This window comes from Telopea speciosissima, unplaced genomic scaffold (genome assembly GCF_018873765.1).
Source record: "Telopea speciosissima isolate NSW1024214 ecotype Mountain lineage unplaced genomic scaffold, Tspe_v1 Tspe_v1.0012, whole genome shotgun sequence".
NCBI lineage: Eukaryota > Viridiplantae > Streptophyta > Magnoliopsida > Proteales > Proteaceae > Telopea > Telopea speciosissima.
Window position 1 is genome coordinate 425,001 of NW_025317348.1, and position 8,523 is coordinate 433,523.

The window sequence follows — 8,523 nt, forward strand, 5'->3', positions numbered from 1 at the left end:
AAGCTCTGAACCTCGATCACTCAATTCAGGCTATTCCATGAGATCGGGGAGGGTGGTCGTAGATCAGAAGATCATCTGGGTCTTCGCCATTTACTCAGTTCAAGTGTCCCCCGTGATAGGAGCACCAGAGCCAGGTATAGCACAGGCAGAGGTGGTTGTTTCATCCGTTTATCGAATTGATCCCACGAAACCAGAAGCAGAGGGAGCAGCCGATGCCAGCCAGCACGTGAACTGATGAACCGACTATCTCTCTCACTTTTAGGGCCGATGAAGAAGAAGCGGGGGAACCTGACCTAACTGTTGATCCGAAACCGGAATGGGGGGATGGGAGGATAGAACCGACCTCACCCGCGACCTCGTTCTCCTATCCGTTGATGATTCGCTCCCCGGTCGCGAGTAACCCGATCGACTACTTTCTATTGAGAAATTCCCCAACCTACAACTCTACTTGCCGATCGGGCTAGGGATATCTTTGTGCCTAACCGGAGCTGGGGAAGGGAGAGTCGGTCGGCTCAAAGCCCGATGGTTGGAACAATGGCATGTGCCACAGGCTATGGATGAGATCTCGGCCCCCACTCCTCAGATCGTGGGGGGAAAGGATGATCAGTCAGTCTCCGCTCGACTAACAAAGGAGATCGGTTATGGACGGATGGAGCCATCAAAGGCTGGTCGAACCAACTGGATCATCACGGTTTCCGGCAGCTATGCGATCATCATTCATCACTTCTCGAATTCCGACAATCCCTCCCGGGCTGGCTGGCTGGCTGACCACTTCCCCTGCTTTTCAACGGCTTTCTTCCATTCCGGCAGACGACGATTTTATATTCCTGAGCCTCTAATGCTAATGCCCGCCATCGCGATCTCAGCAATATTGATTTCTCATGTACGGCCAACCCCTCTTCCCTATAAAGTGTCGGATGCAAATCCAACAGAACGCTAGCATTCCATTCGAGTCCTTATGGTTCGGGATATTGGAGTTGTGGGACATCGGCAGCGTACCGGCTGGGAAAGATAGGTTTAGACTTTTTCCGGGTGGGGTGACCGGATCGAATCCTTCCTATAAATAAGAAGTTTAGATTGATTCAAGCCATTCATTCCTAGACCACTAGGGGAGACACCCACCGATTGGGGGAAAGAGACGTGGGGAGGCATGGGCAGGCACAAAAGGAGCTTCGTCTTTAGTCTAGGGGGAATCCGCGCCGAGTTCATACCTTGATTTGGCAGGTGAGCCAGGCTTGGAGAAGGCTTTGAAAAACCAACCCGTGATTGAAAAGCCATTGCTTCAGGTTCGGGGAGATTCAGCTTTGCTAGGGATTTCAAGCTCGGCACCTTTAACCTCACCTGTTCTAACCTTAAGTAATAAGCTGACCTTTTTCCCTATCCCCCATTTTTCCGAGGATATTCAATTGGTTATTCCGTCCCGGCCGGGATATCAGAAGGGTATAGCGAATATCACGATGGGGCACCAGCAGTACAACCATATCCCTATTCGGTTCGGTCGGGCGATGAAGAAGAGAATTGTTTGGAGTGAGAGAAGAAGCTAAAGATGGTCAAGTGGCAACCGACCTGGACATTTGATTCGGATGAGGCCGGGGAAATTCGAATAGAACAATTGAGTGGGGGATAGGGCGACATAGCCGCCGGGATAGGGGTTCAATGATGGAGGGCCATTGACAGGAAGGAATAGCCGTCATGCCCAACCCGGCTAAGATTTTTGAGTCTTTGTCTTTGCCGGGGAAACGGAACAAATACCGGAATTGGACGACTACTCACTAGTTGGTATGGTTGGCCAGAGGAGGGGAGATAAGAACCCCAGATAGTCTTTCCTTCCCTCATTTCCTGTACGGAGAAATAGATACGTAATGGGTTGAGGTCCAGTGCATCAATCATAGTAGTTTAAGTCCAAAAGTTGCCTCCACTCGACTGCCATAGCCCCCAACGCAAAGGTAAAAGATAAATGGATATGAGGGTACCAAACCTGATGGATTAAGGGAAACAAATCGATGTTTGGTTAAAATCTATTTTTGTATAGGTGAAAGCACTCTTACAGCCGCAGCGAGCATCCGTCTCAGGAAGACGGAGCGAGCTAAGGCAACCTCACCAAGCGTAGGCAACCTGACCAAAAGGGGATAATCGGTAGGCCGAAGGTGCGAAGCTACCCGCCTGCGAGCGTGTGCTTGCAGAGGCGGAGAGTAGGTTAGTCCCTCTAACCAGAAAAGACTATCTTGACTAGACTAGAAAAAAGACTAGCTTTCCCTTCGGTTCGGTCTCTCGTAGGCATCTCTGGTGGGCAGGTGTATGTGTATATAGCTAGGCCTTCCCTCCGGCCCTCCCCTTAAAGAGCGGTAAGTCACTTTTATCAGAATAGACTCAACTCAACTAGACTAGAAAAGATTAGCCTTTCTGCCTTTAGAGATAAGACTTCCTTCTTTCCCAGCGGCCCTTCCCTTAAAGAGCAGTCCAGTCAGTCAAGTCAGGCAATAGAGCAGTAGCCTTCTTTCCTTTCCGTAGGTAGATAAAGTCACTCTAACAAGAATCAATCTAAATGACTCTAAAAGAAATGATAAGATAGCCCTTTTGGTCAGTCGGAAGGAAGATCTAAATATAGTTCAAAAAGTTCCCCACTCCTGCTCGGTTGGAGCGAGCTCGTCCATCCCTTCCCGCTAGGGCCACTCCCGTTCCACGAAGGTGGAGTCAAGGTTACAAAGTAACTTTCTATCATCAATCACCGCGAGTAGAAAGCCTTGGTCTTGTTGGCCCCACTCGCTATCGGATTCGAACCGCGTTTGAATGGAACAGATTTGGAGTCTGTCGTGTTTACCATTTTTACCTAGTTTGGGGGGGCGAAGCCAGATACTTGTGCGGAGATGAGATTGATGCTCCGCTCGCCCTCTTATCGCCACTTTATCCTCTAAAAACCTACCCCTTCGCCGAAGCTTCTGGCTTTTGATCAAGGCCCGTAGACTCTCTATGTTCGTAGTTGTAAGGGAATGTACCTCTTGCAGGGAGTCTTTGGTCCCGAGGGGACCCCTCTTCTTTAACGGGCCGGAATTCTATCTAGACAGTTCCGCATGTGGCGCTTTCTTCGAGCTGTCCATCCCTATTTGCCCCTGATCCCCCCGTGCCGTGGTCCCACTGCAGGTAGCCCCACCCGTCTTGTTGCAGCTTTTCGTCCGTCCAACATAGCAAACTCGCCTTTGTTTGCTCTCCGCTTAAAAGAAAACGCCCCAACAAGCAACGGCCTTAGACAATAAATACGCCTCGCGCGCCAGAACAACAAATGCGCGGGCGCGGTAGCGCATCCGTTTTCTTTGCGGGGAAACACCAACAATTCTCAGATGCAATCATCTCATACCCCGACAACATTGTATATGACCCCCCGGGAATAAATCTGCCATTTTTAGGAGTCAGTTGGAGGATCCCGTGGTATGTGAACTGATTGAATCAGCTGCAAGAGTTGTTCAACTTCCTCTATAGCAGGTTCCAGAGCTGGAAGCAGCAAAGGGAGATTCCAGATGGTTTGGTGATCTCGCCAAGAAAAGCATTCTTCAACTTGATATCATCAATCAGGATAAGGATAGTCCTAAAGCAGCAAAGGAAATCAGGAGGCCCAAGAATCAGTATAAAACCCGCCTGGCCATTACGAACTAAAATACTAATCCCCTGCCTTAGGTGATGTCCGATAGCAACCCAGGAGTGAAAAATGGATGAACCGTCAGGCAAAGAACGCTAATGGACGTGAAGAACTGCCCCTGCGGAAGAGACTTAGCTCAACTATGCCTAGCCCACGCCGGCTCTAGTTGCGTCACAAATCTCCAAGCCCATTTGACAAGCAAGGCTTGGTTAAGGTAATGGAATTTTGCATCCCAACCCAAAAAAAGAGTTGACCGGAAAACTGCTTCCCACCGCATTAAGTGCATGCAAGATCCAAGGTCTTGGCCACTCCATAAGAAATCTCTTTGAATAGCTTCCAACAACCAACGGGAATCCAAAACAGCGAAAGGAAGTCAATTTGAAGGCTATGGAGACAGGATCTCAGTAGTTAGATCTGACCTGCAAATGAGAACAAATGGACCCAGGCTAACCTTTGCCGTCTTTTATTCAACACCAGCTCCCAAAGAGCTTTAGAGCACCGCCCAGTGAATAATGGCAGCCCAAAATAAGTGGCAGGCATGGATTGTGAGAGATGGAAACTGGAGTCAAGTCCCGAAGCTGCTCCCTAATCAATAAGCCTACCAAGGGAGTCCGCCATCCAGATGAATCGGTATGGTCTCTACGAGCCTTGTCTAGTCTCTCTAGTCCCCGGAAAGTCACCATAGGGGTAGATAAGATTGAGTATGAAATCGTGGATACACAAGCCCTGATCCACTCACACCATGACGAGGTGAAACCAAACTGCTGCAGCATCCTCAATATTTCAGAAGATATCAATTTTGATATCTCTTCCTTCTTCCCCGGTTAGCTTTTAGCAGTGGTGAAAGGAAATTGTTAGCTGACAGGGAGACAGAAGAGAGGTAGTTTAAAGCAGAAAGTAGAAAGCCGAGCGGAGGGATGGAAGGTTTAATCTACGAGCCACTTGCACTGAACTGCCCCATTTACTAGTAAGGGCCAACTTGACTTGCCTACCGACCGAGACAGGACTAAAGCGTCACGTAGGCCCTAAAGCACTCTCTCTCCCCAACCCTCTCTCAAAAACTTTTTAAGGTCCGAAGGACACTTAAAGGTTCCGAAGGACTAAATATGCAAGCGGTAGTTCGGTATCAGCTGTCTCATCTGGTCAATCTCATCCCGCACAAGAAGGAGCAAGCTACCTGTACCCGGAAGAGAAAGAGTGATTTGATCTCTCTATAGACCGAGTGCCTTCTCCCTTCGCCCGGAAGGAAAGCACTGACTTGAACTACTTTGACCACTGCGCTTGCCCAGAAGCGAAAGCGAATCCAAACTATTTACTTAAAAAAAAGCGGGGTTTTTGCTCTAAGCCCGCATCTTCAGCTTCTATTGGAGGGGCAGCGGATCCAATCCATTCGAAGGGGGAGCAGAGCAGCAGGCAGGCAAAGCAGGGGAAGAGATATGGATTGAACCGGAAGCAATGCCCTTCGGAGCGACTATTGGAAGTTGCTGATCTCTTTTTCTTGTATTCTCTTCCTTGGGAAACACACCTCCCACATCATCTGTTGTCTCGCATCCATCGGGATGAGTGTTGCGTCTGTCTTATCTTCCCCTAAGGTCTATTGTATTGAAAGGCCATCTCTCGAATCCGAGCAACGAAACGAGGAAGTTGGTGAACCATATAGATATTCAGTAATGAATACGATGTGGATCCGTTCCAAGGCCCCTCATTCAAAACCTCAAGGCGGTGGGACGATTCCTTCTGCGCCCAGGCCCAGTACTAAAATAAATCCTGAAAGACGGAAGGAGGGGGACAGAGCTTGAGGAAGAGGTAGGCGGAAATCAAAAAGGCAGGCGAAGCCATAAGAGATAGGCAGGCAATCAGGTAAGCGAACATTCCGGTAGCAGGCCTTCCGTTCGATCTCTTTCTTTAGCTCCCCCTGATAGAGCTCCGCTATTAACTAAGTTAGGTGAGTAGCGTTTCGTATATGACTTATTTAGCTTTCCTAAATATAGTACCTAATTCTTACTGTACCATGGGCGCAATCAGGCTTTCATTCCTTCCTAACAAGTGGGCTTTCGGGGTGATAGAGTAGCAATCCATTACATTCCACACATAACCGCCCATCCCGAAGCCTTCCTCTCGGTCGCCACGCCACCTTTAGCTCTAGTTGGCATCAAAGGAAAAGGCAAAGGATCGTTTTCACTGGAATGCTTTTAACGCAAGAAAGTCTTGGAATTAATCGGAATAGCCCGATTGTCCGCCTTGCCCAACTTTTTTTGTTGATCGGTGCGTGACTAAAGAGTCCGAACAGAGCAAGACTCGAAAGGCATGTCCACCCACTACTCCTTACTTCCTTTCTCTAGGATACAACGCCGCCTAGCCTGCTTTCCTAATTGGCTTCCCCCACGAGAGCCAAACATCCTAGCTTCCTCTAGGCTCCTCTTCCAGCTTTCTTGCTGTTCGGTTTTCCCCTTGAGGTGGTCTGCCTCATGTAGCGATTTTTCAATTCTTTGGAATCTTCTTGTCGATCCGCCGTTTGGTATAGTGTTTGTTCAGCTCCCGTGTCAGCGGCTGTTGGTATCTCTGGACTTTGGGGCTATTGCGCTCGTCTCTCTGTCGAAGAAGTCCTTCGTTCACTTCCATTGATTGCTTTGGCAGGCGACTTACGACTCGGGAACAACCAAATAGGGCACTTCTTATTGGAATTCCGAAAAGATCTAAAAAAATGTAAATACCTCCTGAAATACCGGTATACTCCTCTTCCCGGCCTTCCTCTCGGTCCCCCTTGGGTTGACCGTAATCGGGACTTGTGTTTTGTGACAGGGCAACCTTTAGGGTTGTATTCCTCTTGGCCTTTATTCACTTTGTCCCACCACTTTGTTGTGTGGCTAGCGGCAGAAAAGGTGAAACCTGGCATCCGATTTCGCAATTATGCTATTCTCGGTGATGATGTTGTAATCGGGGATAGGGAAGTTGCCTTGGCCTATCGCGACATTCTGGATAAGTTGGGGGTGACAATTTCCACCAAAAAGTTTATTATATCCACACAGGGTGCTTTTGAATTTGCAAAGCGATTCTGTGTCAAACGAGTTACTATCGTACCTTACCTGTCTCTATGAAATGTTGCATGATGACAAGTCACTTGTATGGACTTATCTCCGTTGGTCAAAAGTATGGAGTGAAAAGATTCTCCACTTTAGTTAGACTACATGGGGGTGGTTATCGAGTGTTAGCATCATTACAGAATATCCGTTCCAAACATTGGGAACGGGTTAGAAAGATGGCTGAGAAGCCGGTGAAAGGTAGCAATTATCCTTTAGAGTTTTGGATGAGTAGGGGTTACCCGATGGGTCCATACTTGAGAGGGCTCTAAACAAGCGCCTATATAAGGGAACATATTAAACCTAAGGAACTCCAGTGGATTCCCGATGAGTTTACCTTTGATGGAGAGGTAGAGTTCCGTCAGAGGACCATGGTAAGAAACTGGGTCCAATCTTGGTTAAAATATCTCTACTGGTATCATACAACCGCATGGAATGATGATGCGACCCTTGAAGAACTGTTCCAACCTCCCGTTGTAGAAGTACATTGGAAGGCCAGAGACGTGAATTCGCAAGAGTTTCGGACTTTTGGTCTCCTTTGGAAGACCTACGATTTTCTTATTGGTAAGTGGTGGAATTGGTCACCTCCGTGTTTAACGGAGTTTCGTGATCCTCCACCTGAAACATGTTGGATATTCGGGGGTATCAGTGGCAGAGACTACTTGGTCAAGCCTGAGGAGATTACACAACAAAGGGCAGGTAAGTGGGTCATCAAAGTACCGCTTGCTAACGAAATTTGTCTAATAGCTCAAGTTCCGGTTTCCTCTATCTTCTGTTCTGCTCGGCTTGCAACAAAGAGCTTGACTTTGTTGTAGTACTTCCCGGAACAAGAAAAGAAGTGGCTTTTCTTCGAGTGCCGAAACTGTACGCATCTCCCGACACTTCACTAACGGTTTTCTTTCTCTAAGCGTTGTCACTTGACTTAAACAAAGACCTTCTTACCTTTAGGGCTTTCCCGACTGCCTTCCTTCAGATTCAAAGTCTCTACTTCGTAGCCTGCTCTTGCTGGTCCTCCCGGTAAACAGTGTACCGCTTCTTTTCTTACCGCTTCTGACTATTACCGACAGCCGACTGACAGTTCTCCGCATCCAACTGCTTCTGACTGCTGCTTTCTTTAGTCCTGCTTGCTATTACCGACTGCGGAAATCAATTCAAATGATAAGTCGTAGAGGAAATACTTTTTTTTAAACAGCTAACCGTTAAACAGTGAAGTAGACGTACTGCTCTGGCTATTACCTCACACTCCACAGATTCTATCGTGCATTTCTTGCAACACTTTCTGGGCTTCGGACTCATCAAGACACCTCAAAAATCTCTGTTGTGCTCTTCCTTTCTCCCCTTTCTTTATCACCATTGGGCGCTCTCATTGAATAAAACATAGGGGATGAAAGACCTGCCTTTCGTTCCTCGAGTCACTCCTCTTAAGGCACCCTCTTGAAGAAGAAAGCACTCATTCATATATCTTTAAGTTGTGAGATAGGATTTTTTCCAGAGAAAGCCCTCGGGCTACGGTTTGCCACTACAAAGCCTGCAGGTGGAAGAGAGAAAGATCCTGTCTTTCGTTCCCCGTTATGGTAAGCCGAGTCACTCGCTTGACCTTCACTCCTTCTTTATCGGGAAGCTCTGGAATCATAGGTTTCATCGAAATCCTCAGCTTGAAAGTCAGTATCTAGCGGTTCACTATAAAACCGGAAAGACAACACTGTCAATCAAGCCTGCCTTATAGACTCTGTTGTTAATGAAAGAGGGGCCCCGGGCTCTATGTTGTAAAAGGGAGTTCCCGCTTATGCGATTATTAAGAAGAAGAGA

General features: G+C 47.8%; 1 long non-coding RNA gene across 1 annotated transcript in view; it reads right to left on the reverse strand.

Moving 5' to 3' along the window:
- The window catches only part of LOC122647107, a 16,302-nt gene extending 9,332 nt beyond the window's left edge, over window positions 1-6,970 (reverse strand). Inside the window, exons 1-2 of the long non-coding RNA XR_006330791.1 lie at window positions 6,435-6,970; window positions 2,822-2,830 (exon numbers count right to left, since the gene is read on the reverse strand). This is a non-coding gene — a long non-coding RNA (uncharacterized LOC122647107). The remainder of the gene's footprint in view (window positions 1-2,821; window positions 2,831-6,434) is intronic.
- Between the last annotated feature and the right edge of the window lie 1,553 nt (window positions 6,971-8,523).